The sequence below is a fragment of the Typopeltis vanoorti genome, chromosome 16 (genome assembly GCF_054136105.1).
Source record: "Typopeltis vanoorti isolate ZY-2024b chromosome 16, IOZ_Tvanoo_1.0, whole genome shotgun sequence".
NCBI classification, from domain to species: Eukaryota; Metazoa; Arthropoda; class Arachnida; order Uropygi; family Thelyphonidae; genus Typopeltis; species Typopeltis vanoorti.
Genome location: NC_143564.1, coordinates 21,943,329 through 21,967,241, shown reverse-complemented (window position 1 = coordinate 21,967,241; position 23,913 = coordinate 21,943,329). Strand labels below are relative to the sequence as shown.

Sequence of the window (23,913 nt, the reverse complement as noted above, 5' to 3'; positions counted from 1 at the left end):
AAGGTCCCTCCTACGAATACAAAGTAATGAAACCAATTTTATGTGGTTCGATGCACATCGTATTGACAAACCCAACAAGGGGAAAGTTTGGGTAGCAAACTCACTTTAGCGAATGCAGACAGACAAAAAAAAAAAAAGAAGGAGAAGAATTAAGTCTAGACATTCTGGTGTCGAGACTAGTAGATTACTCAATGACCACCATTATAGTAAATGGTTAAGGTGTATCAGGTGTAATGATTAATTTGTGAAAATTGGTGATGGTTTGCAAAGGAAACACTAAAAAGAAAAATGTCTCAAGTTAGAAAAAAATATGGACGTAAACATATCGAAAGAACAAACTGAAAAGGAAATGCATTTTCCAGACAAGCAGATACCTTTGATGTTCCCTGTTAGGCGACTACTGAGTAGTGTTGCCAATTTAGCTCTTTTGGAGATCGAGCTCTTTTGTTTCTTTCCTAGCTCCTTCAGAACTAGTTTCAGCTCTTTTTAGTTGTTTTCATAACTTACTGTTAAAGAAAGAGATTGTTTTAAAAGTTTTCCAGATATTCGCATTTGATAAGGAATTGTATTGTATGTTTGGTGCGAGCATCGTACACATTTCAAACGCATGATGACGTCAGTGAGTCACGTAGCCCAACAGTCTGCCATTTTTTCGCCTTAAAGTTGAGAGCACCGCTACAAGTTAATCTTTGCGCAATGTTCTGGTTGGTAGTTGCGATAGCGAGTGGGAAGTTTTCAAAGACTGGTCGTAATTCGTTGCAGTAAAGAGTTGTATACCCTTCTTCAAAAATGAGCAAACAGAAAAATAAAGTTTGCAAGCAAAAATTTAGAAGGGAGTGGTTGCAAACGGGAATGTTTAGTAAATGGTTGTGTGAAGTTCCTGGTGACGCTACAAAAGACCACTGTAAGTTTTGCAGATGTGATATAGCTGCTAAATATGGTCAGCTTGTAAAGCATAGCGAAACTAAGAAACATCTTGCTGCAGTTCCATATAAGGCTGCTCCTATTACAAATATGCTTGTGAAAAATCTGATGAGACTGAGAACTTTGAAGGTAGGTTAGCATTATTTTTTTGTTGTCACTCATCGTTCAACAGTTGCGATCATCTAGTAGATCTTTGCAAAAATATCATCCCAGACACTTAAATTATGCCAAAGGTAAAAATGCACCGAACTAAGTGCCCTGCAATTGTAAAGAATATTCTAAGTGAGCATTTTGAAGACGATCTAATTGCAGACATTGGAGATGATAATTTCAGCTTGCTAATAGACGAATCGAATGATATCACAGCGAATAAGATTTTAGGAATGGCTATAATTTCCTGCTATAATAAATGATTTATTATAGCAGGAAATTCAACAAAATTATGCATACATTTCTGAGCTTGGTGGTTCTAGAAAAGTGTGACGCTAGTGGTATTGTGGCTGCACTGAAAAAAAGAGCTCTTGACCAAGAAATTGGACATTAAAAATCTCATTGTAATTGATACAGACAATACCAGTGTTATGGTTGGTGTCAATAATGGCGTTTATGAACAAGTGAAGGCATATATTCCTTCCTTAATTTTAATTAGATGTGTATGCCATTCATTACAACTGGCAATGTCTCACACTTGTGCAGAATCTCTCCCAAGAAAATTAGAATTTTTAGTTGCCGAAACGTATAAGAGGTTTTCCCATTCTTCTTCAAGACAAGCAGCATACAAAGAGCTGTATTATCAAACTATCAACGAAAATGATGCTCCTCTGAAAATTGTAAGCAATTGTGCAACAAGGTGGCTCTCCATTGAACCTGCAGTAGACAGAATTCTCAGCCAGTGGTTGGAGTTAAAAACTCACTTCGAAGTCGTGAGTGTGACTGAGAAATGTTACAAAGCTCACATTTTGTGGGAGATGTACAAAGATGAAAGGAATCTGTTGTACCTTTTATTTTTGCATCCTGTTCTAGTTCAAGTTCAGCAAGTTAACAAAATTTTTGCATCTAACAGTGCGGATAAGATGAGATTGTTTGAAGACCTTTCTCATTTGATTCGCTCTATTACTAATATGTTAGTGCTACCATCATCCATAGTCGATCCTCTAGAGTCAGAGATTGATGACTATTTGGATCTCAGTCCAAATCTTGGTTACAGATTTGAAAGAAAAATTTCAGAGTTGATGATACAAAAGAAAATAACGCAAAATGATGAGCGAAATCTTAGAAGTAGAGCAAGACAGTTTCTTCTTGATCTCTTCAAACACCTTAAGCAAAGTTGCCTGAAAAGTTGAATATTTTAAGAATAATGTCTTCTTTTTCTGTTGACAATACCCTAAAACACATAAAAGAACCTGCCTACTCCCATCTTAGAAATAATGCTGAAAACAGAAAAAGATGTTGCTGCTGCTGAATACCAGTACAATACTATCCACTTAAATAAATGGGCAAATATAGAAAACACTGAGCTATTCTGGACTGAAGCACGAGAATATAAAGATGCATCTGGAATGAATCCATTTAAAGAAATTACGCAGTGTGCAATATTTTTTATTAATACTGCCAAATGCGGAAATTGAACCAATTTTAGTTCCATGAATGTAGTTAAAACTAAATTAAGAAACAAGATGGAATTGCCAATTCTGACAGCTATTTTGTCAGTCAAGTATGGTCTCAGGCATAACAACAAGTGCTGTACAGACTATCGTTTACCAGCATCTGCACTGAGTAATATTGAAACGATGGCCACATATAATAAAGCTGAAAATCTAGGTGAAAACGTGGGTGAATTAGACGCAGAGCTATTGAACATGGAAGATGTATTTAGCCACTTATATGCAAGTATCACTTCAACTTGATACTCAGTCAGTAAGTAACTTAAAAGTATCAGCTACTACTTTTAAAAGTTTAGCTTCAAATGTTTATTTTTAACTCCTTTTTAGCTCTTTTTTTTAAGATTTAGCTGTTTTTAGTAATTTTCATTTGGCAACACTACTACTATGTTTTACTGCGAGAATAAACTACCCACAGTACCTACTTTATTTGTAGAGTTATATTGCTTGTTCCAAAGATGATCTTCAAACTTTTTGTTGACGATCTCTAACAAACACTTAATGTCTATCTTCTCCATTGAAAATCCAACACAAAAGACATTACCGATATTGATGCAATCGCATCAATATCGGTAATGTTTTTTGTGTTGGATTGTGTGCATTCCACCCAAGGACAGTTGTAAACTTGTGTCCATTAGTCTACTGTGGGTGGGCTAATGGTCCAAGTTGATTAAAGTTACAGGTAGGAGTGTGTGCGTGGGGGGTTTGGATAGAGGTTAATTCACTTCGATTATTTCTAAGAACACTGGAAACGAACAATGCTAATCAATGGTAAGTAGAATCTGTTAAGCAACTAGATTCTTATTTATCTGACAGGGTAAACACGTTTTCCCCAACATCTTGCACTACTTTGTTGTCAAAGGACTAAGTCCCGGCTAAGGATTAATTCACCAAAATATTTATGGCGTCATTACTTAGAACACACCATTCTAATTTGAGTGAACGAGTGCCTCAAGGCTCATAACTAATGCAGAAATATTTCTAAGCAGTATTAGCAAGATCGCCTCGTTTTTAAAAAATGCCGGTCTATACTACAGTTCTAATAGGTTTTTTTTAACATTATGTAAAGAACTAATTCACAAATGAAATTAACAGTTTAAAATATTCAAACTAAATGCCATTCTCGACGTTTGTCCACTTCGAAAACCCTGTAGACTGCAGAGAACTTATCGAACAACAACAGGCAGCCTTTCTAGTCTCACAAGGGAAAACCAGTGATTATACTAATTGTGGTTAGAACAGTAAGGGTGTTATAATTAAACTCACCTAAACGCATTCATCACAAGTTCATTATATTCGCATTAAAATTTTGGAATAAACACTCGCTAGTCTATTTATTAGAAATATCTTCATACCATTATTGCTGGGTCATTACGTTGTTACTAAGAGTCAAGCAAATACCTACGTAGCATTTAAATGTATGGCTGATTTCAACATAACTGCATTCACTTAAACAGTTCTCCATCCCTCAAAATGTGTGGTAATCAGGAAATGTCTATTGAGCAGTGATTTTTTTTGGAATAATTTCAAGAGGTTCAATTTTCTGGGGAAGCTTGGCAGCTGTCCCAGCAAGTGCCAACGTTTGCAACTCAATTTAGTTCGGAGATGATGCTAGGAGACCGAGTAACAGCGCGCTATCTCCCAAGGTCAGAAAGAACGGAATTCGAATTGCGTCTAGGATGCCAAGAACCTTTATGAGTGCTTTCGAATAAAGATGAGTTACTCGTTCTTATGCGGTGGCGTAGAGTTTCTCGCTCTTCCATTAAAAATAGTCTGAACAGGCATTCTGATCACTCCGATTCTAAAAGGAACTTGACTAGAATCTCAAGTTTCTTTTTGCCAGTTTCAAAAAGAAACTTGAGATTCTTGTCAAGTTTCTGTTCAGACTATTTTTGATGAAAGGTTATTCATAGGCAAATGGAGAGTTTGGAGAAAAAGCAAACACCCCAAGGCGAATATGAATATACTTTTAAAAGCAGTCTAGTGATGACTTCCTGTTTTCGAAATTCCACTTTGATGGCAAAGGAGAGAGAGAAGTATTACGCTATCATACGCCACAGTGGTTTCAAAAGAGAACCGGAGTTTAATGTGAATTGCTCGAGGTCGTTCAAATTAGCAAATAAGCAGACATTGAAATTACACGTAGCTCAAATGTTTGTTTGATTCAATACTTGATCAAGATTTTCTCAAAAGCTCAATGGGACATGATTTCAGCTGAACGAGTTGACACAGTACAAGGTAAGTGTCACGTATTAAACTAACTTGCCACATATTAAAATACTTCCACAGAAAGAAAACCATTTCAAGAAATAAGGATGGAAAATAACGCATATAAAACTTAGGTTTAACCCCTTGCTAGTACAAATGTCGCATTTGGAAATAGAACTGTGATTGTAGCGAACAGTGTCATCTGCAGTCAATTACACTGCATCTACATTATTACAGTAATACTTTTTCGTGCATGTGCTCTGATGATGCAATTGTTAAAAATATGAAACATTAGACTTTTTATCTTATATACGGTAAATTTTTTTTAGGATATAACAAGACTACCTGACTTAGGCGTACAAGTTAGTTATTAATTAAAGAGATAACACCACAACGTAACTAAAAATATCAAAGAATCCAACTAGTCTATACTTCTCCACTGAGAGTGTGTGATGTAAACTGTTACTGTATAACACACGAAATATGTTGACTACCAACTGTGGGTCAGCTTCTGTTGCCGTAGAAATTTAACTCAGAGTGCTGAAATAGACTTAATGTAATGCAGATCCTCAATGAATACATTTAAAGGGTTGTTCAATCGAAGAAAGTAAACCATCCTACACGTTAATGATTTCTTGATTGTTATTTTTAGAGTTGAGGGAAAATCTGAAGCTTTGTGACGGTCAAAACGATTCCAAAAGTGGGTGACAATCTCAGAATGACCCCCATCAGAAGTGATTTGTCATTTCTTTCAGAAATGATGTCCAAAAATTTTATTTTCAGACACGAAAGCAATGTTTCCCTCACCGAATGAACAAATACAATTTTTCCTCGATCTTGATCTTGATCCTAAAGATCTCATCAATAAGTAAGCAGGCCCTGTCAGACAAGCCTCTCTACTCTGGCTTGTCTTCGTCAGACGTGTCTTTACTAGAAAAACTCTCACGCTAGAAGTGTTAGCGTCACCTTTAAGTCCGCATAACTTCTTCCTTTATGTGATTACAGTGACCTTTTCGTCTTTCACGACGCAAGTTCCTTCGCTACAATATCATTCAAATTTTCTGCCTCAATCGATAGTCAAGGATAAGACAATGTCTTGTTCTTAAGTGACGGGTGATTTACTTTCATCCGATTTGTTTCGGAGTGTCCCAAGTTACAACATTCGTAACCGCGTGGGGTGTACGAGGTGACGTCATCTTCGGATACGTTATTATTATCAAAGGGCAAAGGATCACGATCGACAGATATCTAAGACGAACAAATTTCTCATTCCGTGGTTTATTGAGAATATCACGGAAGATTTCGTTTGAGCTATCTTTAGATTCGCTGAAGATTAAGAAATTATAACGTCACACTTGGCCCGAAAGTTTTAATCCTGTTAGGTTGGTTTGAAAAGAGTTCACACACACAAAAAACGAATTTATTAGTCATTACAAAGAATTCAAAAACACTTCCCTCTATACACACGCAAGTATACGTCGTTGTTTATACACTCCAAGGGGGCGTCTAAGTATCACCGGATGTTTTGTGATATTTCTACAAGATACTATAACAGTTTTTCTGAATATCTTGTACACTATAAGCTAGGAAAATTACTTGGGGAAAACTAAATGCACAAATGCTGAATTTTGGCTCACTTTATAATGACATTTATCACAAATAAAACCATATTTGATGCTGAAGTGATATTTCGAATACTCGTTTATTCCTTCGCTTTTATCGATACCATTTTAATATTTTCATTTCTAGTTCGCATTTTAAAGAACTCTCCAGAGGTGGTTGCAATATTCGTAGATAACATTAGTCTAGAAGCACATCCATCTTCATGAGAGACAGAATCTTAATTCGTTTACAAAATATGATCCCAAGACTCTTTCCATTAAAATAGCTTTTTTTTTTTTTTGGATAAAAACGTATTCAACATTTCCTTACTTTTTTTGTTGTTGTTATAAACTCTTTCGAATCGTAACTTCCGTGTTGACCTATCGCAAATTACTTTTTGATTCTATTTTCAGTGAATATAAACAGCGTGTCCGAAAAAAAACATCCAGTAAGAACTGAAACTGAAAGAAATGTTCAGCCCGAAGCTATTTCAGTTATGCCCAAGGAAGCCCTTGAGACTTACAAGCGGAGTTAGATTTATTTTTAATTTCTAGAAAGAAATTAAACTTAAAATTATATTACCAAAGTATGAAAAACATTATAAAGTGATTTAAAGAAAACCCTACTGCATTTATAATCCCTTAATTACATTTATACATTCTAAACTCGTAAAAGGTAAACAATAATCTGGGGTTTCCAAATACCCCTCCCCATAGAAAGAATCAGTAAATTGTTTATATTATATTATTAACCATATTAAAAATGAAAGCAGTAAGATTGCATTTCTAGATTTAAAAAATCCCTCCATAAGTTAGTGTACTTGTGTTCGGCTCACACTTTTGAATTTCGTAAGGCTCGCGAGTCAAAAAAAAAGGTCATTGTAGGATAGAAATAGATTGAAATAGGCCGTTTACAACCTAAGTCGTACTTGGAGATTTAATCATTCCATTTAGGATTACTAAATTGTTGTACCAAGTTATAATTCATCCATCGGTTTTGGAAATTTGAAAAAAAAAAAATAAAAATAGAAATACAGTATAAGCTACATTACTGCCGCATGTCGCCTGCCACCACCCACAACATTGACATGTGCCGCCGCTCACTGCAGATTGGTGACAAAAAATTTCGTATAACGTAAAAAAATCGCGTTAACTGATTAATCACTCGCTTAAAGCGGGAAATAGTATCATTTTTATTCAATCGCACTAAGTGGTTCTGGCGCAAATCGAATTCGCGTTAAGCGAGGTTTTCATGTAAACACTTCCTTCAGTGATAGTTGTTTTTTTCCTAAAGTCGTAAGTTGTGCCGTGGCAATGGCTCCTGTTGGATGCAACAGATGTTTATATCAATGCCTAGACGAAAACTGGACTCTTACGTGGTGGCATAAAATGCAACAAACGCTTGCTTGCACTCAAGACAAACATTCACAAGCAAGGGAGTGAAGTAGGTGGTAATATCCCCTACATTCGTAATATTCCCTACACCATATGTTAGAAGAATTAGTTTTATCCTGGATACTAAGCCACAATGTGTGGGCACTTTCCATCAAGCGCTTCGAATTACAGTTTTTTTTTTATAAAAAACTTTTTGGAACGATGGATTATAGTGTTTACATCTTGCTAGACTCGATCAATCACATCCCATCGGTTAAACGTTTATACGATCACTTACAGTCGCCAGATGATGCAGCTAGAGGTATTCTTGTGACGTCATGTAACCTTTCAAGGTTACGTGACTTTTTATCGTACTCTGCGAGGCACTACAACACATTTCTATTGTCAACAAAAAAGGCTTCTTAATTAATAGTGCTAGAACCAAGAGGAGAGCGACCTAATGGATCAGAACAAACGATGTGGTCATCTCCAAACTGTAGTCCTGTGGAAGGTCATCCTTCTGCATTTGGAGATGTAAAAGCAAATGAATCACGTACACTCTGGTACACAGATGCATCTTCCGAATATTCAACAAAAATCTTCTGCCGATATTGAAGACGCTTCATTGATACGGATGAGCTAAGGGATGCAGATAAAGTCATTGATCCACGCTTTTCCAGTTTGAGGATATTTGTGTCCGATGGAGGTACTTGGAAAAGGCTTTTCTTTACATGAGATTTGTCGTAACAATCAAGTTTAGGAATGCTGTTGTGAATGTGCAATATTCTATTGACAATTCTATTGTCCGTATAACCATTCAATGACTTGTGGTAGGTGGCGTGCGAATTAATTTTTATGATTTTTTTAATATCCCACTGTTTTGCGAAAGTATACGGAACATTGTATTTCTAGATTTAAAGGGTAAGACAGCGGAAGGAAAATGTCATTGGATTAAATTCAAGATTTCTGAGGATTTTTTTTCCCTTTGCATATTCGTTCCATTGACAAAGTTTAATGTCTGATTGAATTCGTTTTCTACGTTTGATTAACCTCTCAATTTGATTAACTGATCTCGAATGCGCCTTTACAACAGGAGAAACAACCAAAGAACATCCCAAGGAACGCCTACACTCTTGGTATTTTCACACTCGATGGATCGAACTTCAACTGATCCATTGCATTTAATTCAAAAGATCACTCAAGCGTGATTCAAATCTTGCAAAGAACGGCTTTGATTCTTCCGACTAACGGAAAGAATTCAGTTAATCGAAATCTCCTTTGATCCTCAAACCACTTTGAGTTCTTACTATTGCTTTTCTTTCGATAAATGAAAGCTGCTAAATGAACACCCGCTGCGTTGCGATTCTCAAACCCATCAGTTTCACTTCATTTCCTAAATACTCATGACAGGAAGCAAATTTGTTTTACGCGTAGAAATTTCACGCAGCGTAACGAATGCGAAAAACTGATCAATCGTCAAAGTTTCGGTACAATTTTTATGGCCCAGAAACGGACTCTGCCTCCGAACACAGCGACACCCTAGAGGCTTCCTTATCTTACTTACCGTGTAACTTGTAGTCGCCCCTGAGTCTTATTGATTTACTTTATAACTTCTTAATACAGCAGAGCGACGTTCTTATCAGGATTCGCCGAGTAAGTCTCAAACCCAAGTACTGTAGCAAGTCACTGTCTGCTCTTGTTCCGAGGATCATTAGGGTCACAACGCAGCGTTCTTTAACTTCTAAGTAGAATGGAGTCGAGTTGCGCCATTTTTATTCGGAGGTATTCGACAGGACAGCTATTTAAAGCTATTAACTTCTTATTCTTTCAGTGATTTCCTCAAAATAGAATGGTTGGTTCTTACGTTGTTGTAGATCTGAGAAATCCTGCTTGATAGGACTAAAATGGAAGGGGGATGCAAGAGATACATTTCTCCTCCAACGTCTTAGAGGTCACATCGATTTAGACTATTTATTTCTCCACTACTTTATCTACGTCATCTGAATGTAATCGGTTACGTTAAACTAATGTAATAAAAAAGTGAACCTGAGGAAGCTGTGGATCGGCTGCATTTGTTTTAAAAGATCATTTGGTTCTTATTGCTTTAATTGTTGAGCACATTTACTATGACATCGTTCACACCAACACCCCTTAGATTCATTTACCATCTACACACACACACACACACGACAACGAAATCCACCTATTGACCACAATCTTATACAACTTCCAGGGATGGTCCCTTGGTTTGTCTTGAATATTGCAGTTTCCATTTCTGTCAACGGCGTTTTTCTGGTTGGTTTGTTTTTGGGAGGACCTTTTCCAATTCCGTATTAGACCCACTTAAAGATAAGGAGTTTCTACTGTTGTAAACACGAAGACATGTCACATTAGTCGGCAAGTACCAATTTGAAGGTCACGATAGAATGCTATGGCGATACTTCAAGAATGAACTCCAAGAGATCTGAAATCTGTATGATACCGAGGCTTATCAGTTTTATTTACACACTAAGTAGTACTAGTTAATTGCTAATGATTAAGCATTCGTCTATCTTCCTAGGACATGTCTATATACACGAATATTAAGCATTAGGACACCACCTCTGTTTTCGAACAATCATTAACATATAAACACGTGACCCACATAAAGCAAATACATATCCCTATAGTCGACCGTACATCTGCAGCATCTAATAACAACACTACCGCAAGATATGTGATCTCACTGCTATATCTGCGGGTCTTCTCTTTTGTCATGTTGATAAGATCGCCCTAAAGACTACTCCCTCCCCCAAATGAATCGAAGTGCGGTCAGGTGAGTAAAATCTACTATTCTACGCGGACTGGGGTCATGCTGAAGGAAAAGAGATCAGTACGAATTACCAGACTCATTATTAACAACTAGTAGGTAGCTGAAGGGATGGAGAGTGATTAGACTTGCCGTACGGTCGAAGTATCTAAAACTATAAGGCCCGTGTATTATGTCTATAAATTGCATCTGTTCTTCTATCAGTTTTTCTTGTTCTGCAAGAGGATTAATTCTGTCACCTCCGTATGAGACCGGCTAACTCAAAATTAGTTGAAACTCCCCGAGAAAGGTTCATGTCGAATGATGTTCTAGACGTAATTCGAACCCGGGTCTTTCCAACCAAATCTGGTTAGGCAGAGCTGGGCCCCATAACGTTCACAAGTGAGGTATATGCGGTTTAGACGTCTGAACTATATGCTAATCCAATACTTAATTCAATACTTTATAAGTGGCGCGGAAAAGGAGAATTGATTTTAAGGTCATCTGACTTCTCTAAATAAAGTTGATCCGCTGAGATTGCAACGTCATGGTTTATTTTCTTATCAACTTGGATGGTAAGAAAGAGGCTGTTCCTCCATGCCATCCTAAGAGATTTAATGTCTTCGAAGTGACCAATCATTTTCATAACATGCCATTATGACAAGTTACGTAGTCAGGAACGAAATAGGCGATAGACGCGACATTTTTGCAACAACAACATATGCAATCGAACGTTAGAACTAATACGCGCAAGTCTAGTTTTTTAAGAAATAAATCTGTTCTGTTATCTACCATAAAGCACGGTGGCTTGCTAAAAAAAAATCCATCAAAATGACAGTGACAAATCGATGCGTTGTCCGACCAATGTAAGAGCCAACTTATTTCACAGTTGACAAGTTGCGTTCTGAGAAATCGCCAATCAAAAAGGGAGGCGCAGATAATAATATACTCCACTGTTATATGACAAATGATATAATAAGGTATCTGTTTGTGTTGATACTAGTTTTTCGTTCTTCCCCTACATTGTTCTGTAATATTTACATAACCACAGACCACACCATTCAGAGATTTTGACGCAACTTCATTCCAAGCATCGCCAGTGACGTTATCATCTTGATGTTAAGCCTAATAGAGTATTAACATCATGCTTAGATTATTTTACATCCTGTACGCTTTCATAGCTAATTTAATATTAAGAAAGAAAGCTCAATTTATGTGAAATCTAGTTCTGATAAACTGAAAAATTGAATTAGTATTTCCAAACAAAAAAGAATTACGAAAGACAGCCCCGCCATTATAAAACTTCCTTTTATATCAAAAAAGGATATAAAATCAAGGCGTCGCTCTTCGACGCACCTGACTCAGTAGGGATGCTCCAAGCCTTGTCGATTCAGTTACTTTAATTAGATCACATTGAAGAGTGAGGCAAGGCTGCCACTTTACAGGTTACGCTAACGGCAACCTTGTGAAGCTAAAATGAGCATCTGCCCTACCTTTCAAAAATAAAAATACGTACGACACTCGGTGAAATTCAAGTGACAGCTAAGTAATTGAATCTTTTTTAAAAGATTATTCACCCTTCAAGATAAGTCAAACTGTTGACGATATCAATGAATTGTAGACGTCTTTTTTTTTTTTTTTTTTTAGATGGTCGAAATTGGATATGCACAGACTCCAATAAAAATGTTAGCTTTTCCTGTTTACGGAGATCCAAAAATATAAAAGCGAAAATAAGAAATATGAGATTTAATATATATTCGTGTGGCTCTGTATCATGGTAGGACTTTAATTATTTTTGTATTATTAATATTATTATTTGGAAGTTTTCCAAGTCACTTCAGGTCCCCAATAACCGACTGTGATTGGAGTTCAATCACTGGATTAAAGCAAAATACAAAACATTCTCTAGTTATTCACAGTCAACCAACTAGGAATGGGTAGCATCGCATTACTCTTTCTGCGTCAATAACCATCGCTCACGCTTGCGTTTTTTTTTTTTTTTTTTTTTAGTGTCACTTATACGTGAAATCGAGTAAATTGGAGACGTCGCAAAACGCGGTGTTTTCACTGAAATCGATATTTCAAACAGAAAAGAGTCGCAAAACACTCAGACCATATGTCTTACCAATAATTTCCTTAATGGACTACTTACGATATTATGTATTTAGCCAGTCAGTAAGTAATCAGGGAAAATATACAGAAAAGTTAACTGATTTGCTCAATTAATTATCACTAAAGCAGTTTAATAGTATAAAAAAAATAAAAAATAAAAAATAATAAAAACGTTAGAAATGCATACCCAAGCAGCAAGTTAAAGCTTAGACATCTTACGACAAGAAATTAAATCACAAACTTATTTGCTATTTTTCTAAGGAAATGGCAATGCTTGTATCCAATTAGTTTCAAGAGATGTCTTAAAAGGATATAAGTACCTCATTTTTGCTATTTTAATACAAGTACCACCGGACGATTAAATGAAGTATTGTGTATAGTTTCAAATCTTTGCTGATATACGAGGGTGGTCTGAAAGGTTCTCGGCCTCGAACATAGATGACATCACTATCGGAAAGATTTTTTTTTTTCTGCATTGGTACATCTGTCATAAGCATCCATGTGAAATTGCAAGTCATTCTATCAAGTAGTTTGTTTTATACAGCTGTCTGAAGCAAAAGTGTTCTTTGTATCCCTTGAAATGGATAAAATTGAATATCGTGCAGTTAAAAAATTCCTTGTGAAAGTAGGTTTAACGCCAAAAGAAATTCATTCGAAGTTCATAAACGTTTATGAGCACTCTTCTCCTTCATTTTCGACCATTAAGAAATGGGCTGCCAAGTTTAAACGTGGTCGTGCCAGCCTTGAAGATGAACCGCGTGAAGGACGTCCAAAAAGTGTAACAACACCAGAAATCATTGATCAAGTGCATCATATGTTATTGGATAACTGACAAGTCAAAGTGCATGAGATTTCTGAGACTATAGGCATTTCAAAAGAATGTGTAAGGTATTTTGCATGAAGAATTGCATATGAAAAAGCCATGTGCAAGATGGGTGCCGCGCTTGCTCACAGCAGATCAAAAACGCACTCGCATGAAAATCTCTGAATAGTGCTTGGAGCGTTTTAACGAGAATAAAACTGATGTTGTGCGTCGATTTATTACTATGGATGAGACTTGGATTCACTATTACACACCAGAATCCAAACAGCAGTCAAAGCAGTGGACAGAAGCCGGTTGTTCAGCGCCAAAGAAGACAAAGTCGGTTCCATCAGCAGGAAAGGTCATGGCATCGGTGTTTGGAGATGCTAAAGGCATTTTGTTTATTAATTATCTTGAAAAGGGAAAAACAATAACCGGGGAATATTATTCCGATCTTTTAACCAGACTTGACGAAAAAATTCCTGAGAAATGACATTGAAAAATCGATGCGTTGTCCGACCAATGTAAGAGTCAACTTATTTTACAGTTGATAAGTTGCGTTCCGAGAAATCGCCAAGCAAAAAGGGAGGCGCAGATAATAATATACTCCACTGTTATACGACAATGATATAATAAGGTATATGTGTCGATATATACTCCTGATGTGAAGTTCCCCCCATTTATCCTTTCGGGAGAATACGTTTTTAACTTACTGCTTGTAAGTTAAAAACCGGTTTGCAGAGGGAAAAAAATCGTCTTTCATCAGGACAATGCACCTGCCTACAAAAGCGTTTTGGCAATGGAGAAATTAAGGGATCTGCACTATGAATTGTTGGAACATCCACCCTATTCCCCAGATTTGGCTCCCTCTGACTTCTGTCTCTTCCCAAAACTAAAACTCTTCCTCGCTGGTCAGCGTTTTTCTTCGAATCAAGAGGTGATTGCAGCTGTAGAGGGGTATTTTGCAGATCTTACTGAGAACCACTACAGGGACGGGATAATGGTGCTGGAGCATCGCTGGAATAAATGTATTAGTCTTAAGGGAAATGTTGAAAAATAAAAATAATTTTGAAATTATAAATTCATTTTTTCATTTTTAGGGGGAGAACTTTTCAGACCACTCTCGTAGCTTAAAAGACACTCTCTGAGCTAAGTTAGCAAACCCTTCTTAAAAAAATAAATAACTAGAGCAGTATTTCACGCAGGGGCGGCTCGTGCGTAGGCACTGCGGAACTGCAGCACCCCCAATTTTTCTCGATATATAAATATATTTATTAATTTATTTATATTTGCTTGTAATATTTAATTTTATCATCAACAATCCTATACAATTCTCTTATTTTGTATAAAAAATGATAAAAATCCATCTTGTAGCACTTAGGAGGGCGCTAGCAGCACTGTGTTTACCACAGTGTCATATTGCTACGCGCGCAAACATACGCACGTCATAGTGAGATGCGAGCTATTAGCGTATAGGTTCACAAACTTTTTCGGGCCATCGCCCACTTTGCAAGAACATAAATTTTGTAACGCCCCCCCCATTATATAAATTATATAAAATTGGGTTTATTTTTGTACAAATCAATTAGAAAAGTGGTTTTATATATTTTGAAATGAAATATAACGAATATATTTCTATCTGTCATGGTAAATTTTCAAATGATTAAATAATTAAAATAGAAAATTGATAAAAAAAAAATTGATCGTGTAAGATGGGCCTAAGATGAATTAAAATGCAATATTTAAATTTTAAATGATTATCTAATCGCTAAATCACGAAAATAATTAAATTTTAAATATATATTATTAATTTCTTCTATAAAGAGCCACCGATCCATAGACCGCCTGAACGTCCACAAATGCTTCTGATCCCACTATAGTCCCCCTAGAAGGTTTCAGCGCCCACTGGAGGGACGGTAGCTCCCATTTTGGGAATCTATGTATTAGCGTAATGCAGCACTGTCCGTCGCGCAGTTCCACTGTTGTTTATATGCAGTTTGCGCCAGTAGGAGAGTGTTCGTAGTGTTTATCGTGTTTACTTCGTCTCTTTAAATATTTAGACATTACAATTAAAGGATTTAATTGTAATGTCCAAAAATTGTAAATCCATTCCTTTAATTACAATTAAAAGAATAGATTTTATTTTAAAGTAATTTTTAATTATACCAAACTGCATAATTTTATCGATAATAAGCAATATTTTTCATGTTTAATTATTTTTTAATTTTACCATAATTTTCATATTTTATCCAAACACGTATACACTGTACTTACAGTGTGTATGTATATTTCGAAAGTTGCAGCACCCCCACGATTTCGAGCCACGAGCCGCCACTGATTTCACGTAAACAAGTCTCATCCACAGTATTATGTTTAGTGAAATATAAACGCGATAAACTGTAGTTATGCCGTGTAAGCGTTTGTTGAATAGAGTTAAATGAATTCTAAAGATTCGTGCATCAACGCCATTGGTGTTCAGACCATCTGTGAACGATATAAAATACGTCTGTATGTAATGGTCTCCGGCTAGTGACGGTGTCGGTGGGGAAATCTCCAGGGAGGATTTATCCTGAGAGCCATAAACAGCTCCACAGAAAAGCGAAAATGCACTTTTCCTACTAGCAAAATGTTCTGCGAAATCTTATCTATCGTCTGCTACACAGTAAGAGCTTCCAAAAGACAAATATCTGTAACAAGGCTTGCTTTTCCTTTCAGTAATATATCCGAGCGAGTAACCGCGAAAATTCGGAATTGAAAGAGACACCGAATCAACTGCGAGTCCCCAAGAACGAACAAACTTCTATTTTCACTCAAAACAAAATTCTGTTTACTATAGAAAGGTGGAGAAACATCCACTTAGCGTTCAACTACTGAGAGACCTTCCTTTGTTCGTAGGCTTTTGCTTTATTCTCCGACATTCATTGGAATTCTTAAGTATAATGAGCAGTTCTGTCTGAAGTCTCGAAGAACGAAACCTAAAAATGAAATAGTTTTAAAGATCAAAAGGCATGTATGAATAATAATTTTATACATGAAAGTGAATACTGTGCGGAACTCTCACCAACTAAGGGCTTATTTGTGAACCTATAGTACATTTGTGTGTATGTGCAAATAAAAATAAATATATCAATTTAAACAAAGGCTATATTTATTTATTTAGAGTAGTATAAGTATCAAGTGCGTGATATCACATACACATGTTCACTGTATTCAGATTACTGCTTGAATACGTGATTTGCACAAAAAATACCACTATTTTAAATACCCCTCCCCGGTCAAACTTCACCTCAGTTTTGTGTGTATGCGCTCCCACCCATTCTTATCAGCAGGCGTCAAAGTGGCGATTGTTCATAAGCCTATACATATATAGAGTACACAAAATGTCACTCATTTCTAGGGGGGAAAAAAAAAGAATTTTTCATGATTGTCATTATTATTATTACTAGCATCTTAAATATTGCTCTAAAACAAATTTAAAATTAAATTATTCAGAATTTGTATTTTAAGTAGTCCGCAAAAATATTAAATGCCAAATGTGTATGTTATTGAATCACAAAATCACACATTCCAGTTGTTTATCTGAGTCTAAATTAATAGTTAATTGCAAGGCACCGACCTAATGTAAAAAATATGTTTGTGTAAGAAAGTGATCTTACTGAAGTTGACAACTTTGGGTATTAAATAGTAGTAAGAAATAAATTTTAATTCGAAATCAATTCCAAGTTTGTTTTCAAAGAATAAATTTTTTTATATATTAATATTGAAAGCAAAAAAGAATCCTTTTAATAGTTTATGCATTTAATTAGCCGTATAGCTAGAATAAAAATAGATAGAGGCTATTTAACAATAATTGGTTTATATGCCGCAGAAGAAGGAAGAGAACAAGATAATATTGATTTTTATAATCAGCTACAAAACATATATAATAAAATAAATAAAAATGATTACATAATTTTAGCAGGAGACTTAAATGCAAGAATTAGAAACACGAAAATTAATAATAATATAGGAATACATGGAGAACACACTCTAAACAGAAATGGTAAAAAATTGATTGACTTTGTAGTTTATAACAACCGAAAAATAATGAATTCCTTCTATAAACATAAAGACATACATAAATATATTTGGGCGGCAAGAGGATGGAAATCAATATTAGATTACTTCATATTAAATGAAAAGACATCAAAATTTTCACTAGATGTTAGAGTTCGCAGAGGATATGAAATAAGCAGTGACCGCTTCCTTGTTAAAATAAAATTAAGATTACCACCTAAATGGCTACAAGTAACAAGAACAGAAAGAAAAATTGAAACATTTGGTTATAAAACTAGACTATTGAATGACACAAATGTACAATGGCTATATGAACAAAGAATTAACCAACATCTAGATAAACTTAAACAAAATGAAGAAATAGAAATAGAATGGCTTAATATAAAAACGATACCAAATGCAGCAGCAAATGAAAGCTTAGGAAAGACCAAAAAATTCAATAAAAGAAAAAAAACTGAAGATCTGGGATGATACAATCAAAGAAATAATCAAAAAGAAAAAAGAAGCCTATCACAAATGGTTAAGCAGTTAAAGATTAGAAGATGAAATAGAATATAAAAGAATAAGAGTCATAGCTAAAAGAGAAGTCAGAAAAAGACAGAGAATCATGGAACAAATTTGTTTCTAATTTAGAACATGATTTATACAAAATAAGACCTAATGTATATAAGATTTTGAAACACTTAAATGCAGATACCAAAGAAAACATAAAATTAAACACCGAATTGAAATTAGAAGAATTTCTAAATTTCTATATACAGAATCGTGGACAGATAAATATTTTTAAAAGGTAACTGGTAAACATTTAATGAAAAGGAAATAACTAAAGAAGAATTAGAAATCAGTCTGAAAGAAACAAGAAACGGAAAATCACCTGGAGAAGATAAGCTAGGTTCAGAACTATATAAATACGCAGGAACAAGATTCAAAGAAAGACTTATTATTTTTAAATAAAATTTACTCAACTGGTATCCCCCCAATACAATGGAAAAAAGCAATTGTGATTCCTATCTTTAAAAAAGGTAATAGAGATGACTCTAAAAACTATGGAGGTATCAGTATGCTAAATTCCTGTTACAAAATATATAGCAGAATCTTAAATAGCAAACTAATGAAATATTCCGAAAACTTTATTTTAGAAGTACAGAATGGATTTGGAAAAGGACGATCATGTATAGACCCGGCCTTTTGCCTAAAATTAATAATAGAGAAAAGAAGAGAATACAATTTAGAAACACATATTGCATTTATTGACTTTGAAAAAGCATTTGACAAAGTTAAAAGAAACATATTATTTAACATATTAAAAGAAAGACAAATACCAAATAATATCCTAAAAGCTATCACAAGTATATATGAAAATAATCAAATACAAATAAGATTAAATCACGAGCTATCATATACGAGAGAGATAAACCAAGGGGGCCGATAGAGATGTCCCCTCTCAGCAAATCTTTTTAATATTTACCTAAATGAAATAATAATAAAATGGAATTAAAATTTCCATCAAGGAATTAAACTTTCTCCTACATGAACATAAACACTCTCCTTTTTTGCCGATGACCAAATAATAATTACAAATTCTGAAGATGACTTACAGAAAGGTACTTTAGATCTACATGAGATAGTCAAAGATTATGGTATGATAATATCAACGGAAAAATCAAAAACTATGGCCTTGAAAGGACAAGATCCAGCAAGAACTAAAATAGTAATAGATAACAAGGTCTTAGAACAGGTGAATTCATTTAACTACCTAGGATGTACGATCACATATGAAAATGAAAAAGATATAAACGTAAAAATTGCAAAATATTTAAAAATGACAGGTGTAATTAACTCTATATTTAAACCAAACCTAGTTCAAAAACAAACCAGGCTAAAAGTATACAATACATTAGCCCTACCGGTCTTAATGTATGGAAACGAAATCTGGACAATAAAACAAAAAGCAAACGAAGATTAACAACAGCAGAAATGAAGTTTATGAGAAAAACTGCAAAGTATACTCTATTTGATCACAAAAGAAACGAAGAAATTATGAAAGAATTAAACCAAGAACCAGTAATTGAAAAAATTAAAAAATAGAAACATAAATGGATGGAACACGTTCGAAGAATGAAAACAGAAATATTACCAAACCAAGCCTTAAAGTACAACCCATTTGGAAAAAGAAAATCAGTACGTCTTCAAACGATTCAACGATGACTTCTAAGGCCGGATCAGGCCATGCTAGGCCTAAATCCTTGATACGTATGATGATGATGATGATGATGATGAATTAGCCGTATAGGCGTCACAAAATTACCTGCAATTCATTCAAAAAAACTGCTTAAAAATTATGGAAATTATGCCCTTTGAAGTTTCATTCCTAGTCTTCCTGCGCATTTATAAAAATGGTAATGACGCGAGCAAAATAACTTTTGAGAGATGTGCGCGCGCTCTCCTAGTGACAACTCGTGGCGTTACCATGACAACACTAACACGTGCATGGCAGTTAATTATGATTCAATACGCCATAGAAATGCTAATAAATACAGAAAATCACTATATTTGCATCAGCTTGCTTTTTTCTTTGATATTTTGCTGTTCTTTTAACAGTGACAGAAAAAATTCAAATATTTTAATACGAACTGACAAAGCACCTCTAGTATCTTAGTAGGACGGGTAGGTTATTTTTAACAATAAGATAATTGGACATTAACCCATCTTTACAGGTTATCCATTACAGTAATTTTTTTTTTTTTTTTTTTGTAAAATCAGGATGAAAAAACATTTTTAACGAGAATCTTACGAATGAGTTCGCCATAGGCTTCATTAAAGCCAGAGGGGGGGGGGGGTAACAGTTAAGACTCACGTTTTTATTAAGTCTCTTTATTAAAATATGGCTGAAAGAAATGCGGCATTCCATATTATCAGTAGAGACTTAAGGAGAATGATTCTAGTGTGTAGTTTACTAATTGTCGGCTATTTTCAAAAATCGATGATTATTTTCATTTCTTTAGCTTCTGACAATCCCGCTTAATTAAAAAAATAAAAATAAAAAACTGCTCATTATTATCAAATTTCAAAATTATTTAACCAAGACGAGCAGGTTATAAACAAAAATCACGTATTCACAGATTTAAGAAACATTGTAATAATGACTTTAATAGGGTAAAATTCTTGGGACAAATCACATTTAATTAAAGCTTCATCATGTTGGAGGCTTAATGGATTTTTTACAACACTCAAAAAGAATTAAAATAGACTTTAATACTTCCTATATTTCGTCCTAGTCACTAGGACATCTACGGGGATTACAAAAAAAAATTAATGTAACATATGCACAAATAACAAACAATACTAAGCCCAACCACGTGGGTGACACATGATGTCCTCACAGCACTTAAGCCTCTACACACGTATTTTAATTAAAGCTTTTGTTTTGAAATTTATTGCATGGTTGGTTATTTATTCAAAAACATTGAAAGAAATATTTTAAAAAATTATTAAATCTCTGTGTTCATAAATTTCGAAAATTTTCTTGAAAATCAGGCGCTGTTTTTCGTCTGATCTTTAAGAAAAATGCAACCATGCAATATGAAATTTATTGCATGGTTATTTATTCAAAAATAGGGTTGAAAGAAATATTTAAAAAAAAATGATTAAATCTGCGTGTCCATAAATTTCGAATTTTTTCTTAAAGATCAGACGACAAACCGCGTCTGATGCAATAAAATTGCCAAACGACAGCAGGTCTTGAACATCAATTCCAATTAAGCGGGCAAAGTTAAAATTAATTTACGTCCACATGACGTATTTTAGATTAAAAAAAAAAATTCCTTTATTTTAGGATTAAGCAATCTAACGAAACTTAGCAATTTTAAATGCTTTTCATGAAAACTAAAATTAGAATAAAAAATTATTTTTTTCCGAATTAGTTCAAACTTCACTTAAGCAGAATTACTATTGCAAATAAACGTGAACCTCTGAATACTTTATGGACGGGATCGAAACGACTCAACCGTAATATATCGGTTTCTCTTTAATGATTCAAAAAATGATAAAAACCAGTTTAATGGCCTCATCCCGATGGAGCCTATTCCAGGCTATCAAAATTTGAAATATTCTTCTTAGCACATATAATTTAGTTGAGCAATTATTGCCCTCTGGCCACTAATTTAGCCTAGCAGTCCTATTCAATAATTCAACTGGAAGGTGATGAGATTCCAGTAATTTTTAATGCTATTTTGGTGTGCATCACTTACATACCCGACGCATAAATTGGGTTTCGTAATCGAACACGTCATTTAAATAATCCTGGGGTAGAAACCGAAGCAATTCAATTTTTATTTTATGACTTCAAATTTCAACGGAGATTGTTGTAAGATAACGCGCAAGCAACATGAATACTTTTTATATTCAAATCAATATTGAAGTTTTTTTTTAATTTACATTGCATATTAAAGTACGCTTTTTATTTAATACGATTAACGTGACTATTAGTTGCGCTGTGTTTAAAGGGTTCGGTTTTTTTTTCACAGTATTTTTTTTTTTTAAATTTTATATATACTTTTTGAAGCAAACAATCCAGGAAAATGATAAAATTAAGACCTTCTTTGCACAAAGATAGCGACTGTGAACGATATGCTAATGAGATGATATTTCACTAACAGCTTGAGCGTGCTATAGCACGCGCTGAGCAGTTTCAAGGTTTAGATAATTCAATGACGTTTTGTTTACATGTAACAAGTGTCCAGTGTCGTGTTTTTATTGGCTAGTGAATGGGCTTAGGAAGAAAGCTTGTTAAAATTATAGCTTTTGGCATCTGGTTTCAACGCAGCGGAAGTTCATTGGTTTATTATCGTACGTAGTTATAAGTGAAGTTATAATAATTTGATAAGTAAAAAAATCTTGAAATATTTCAGTTATAACTTATTTCAACTGAGAATCTAAAACTAGAAATATTAATTAGTAATGCTTGCCATTCAATAACTATTACTGAATAAGCTAATAGTATACAGGACTGCATACTAATCTCAGGCGCTTACGATAACATAGAACATGGTCAATACTTTCCCGATTAAATAGACTAACTCAAGCCTGAAAAGAGTCGATTTTTTTGAGCTTACATTCTACAACTAGTTTGAATCGATGTACGTGTTTTATTTGGCTATTTCCCTAATTCCAAATAGGATTATCTTATGTGGTTTTAAACGAAACAGTAGGATGTGACAAGCCCACAACCATGTTAATCCGATTAACTAAGTTGGCAACTCTCTTCTTATCGCCTATTCGTTATCTGTTTCCGTCTACATATTTTAGCGTGAGGCAACCCATCTTTAGAACACGTTGATCAAGATTAATATATTAATCTTAAGAAATGTAATGAGCCTCCGTAGCTAACTGGGTAACCATGATGAAATTTTGGGATGACTTGGGCTCATATTTCGTTCTAGAAGTAAAAAATCAGTTTAATACAATTAACAGACAAAATACGCCTATAGATTATAGATTTAGTATAGCGTTGCTAGCGACAAGAAGTGTCATAGGAAAGGTGTCAATCTACGACAATGACACTTGTATTTAGGAGAAAAAAAAAAGAACGTTATCATATAACTGTTCCTAAAGAGGAAGTCCACTAAATTATATTACAATCAAGTTGTTCTTATTCAGTTATGTTCATTTTAAGCACCAGGAACAGACACGTGTTACCACCATTAAGGTTATGACTAAGCCTAATGCCTATTTGGTCATACAGTACTTTGAATGACCATGTGCAGTACTTTTCGATGTTAAACCAGTCTAGTTGAAGACGGCATAATTTTTTTTTCACCTTCTCGTCATAATTCGGGTTTTATTTACAAAACAATTTGAAATAATTTCTGTATTTGTTTTACTAATAAATTCTTGGATTTAAAATTTTATCGTAGATAAAATAACCCTGTTTCTTTCTTTAATAAATAATTTTGTTTATCACAATCATTGTTTAATGTCTTAATGGATGTTCAAGTCCAAAGGGAATACCCGACACTACCGTACTTTTTCTTAGAAGCCGGTGAGCAGCTGTCTATTTTTCTCTTCTTACTATGACAATGAAACAAGGCTCGTGGCGTCTTAATACTTATCGAATCCAACAGCGACCAATCTTTTCGGCTCTGATAATCACATAGCCAACCTCATTGTGATTCACATCCATCAGATAACGTTGGTAATAAATATTTAAAGGGCACTTTATGGGTATAAGAGTAGGAATCTTACCTCTTCAACATAATACCCGTATATTAATATTGTATAACGTCTTTCGATATTCCATGGCAAAGAAGTGAGCTGTCATATGCTACGTTTTGTTATATTGATTTCTGAAATGTCATTTCTAATACTCGGGTACAATTCAAAAGATCT

General features: G+C 34.6%; 1 protein-coding gene across 1 annotated transcript in view; it reads left to right on the top strand.

The window, feature by feature from the left end:
• The window catches only part of LOC150097887 (neuromedin-U receptor 2-like), a 236,397-nt gene that overhangs the window by 6,770 nt on the left and 205,714 nt on the right, over positions 1 to 23,913 (top strand). The gene's annotated exons all lie outside the window — the stretch shown is intronic.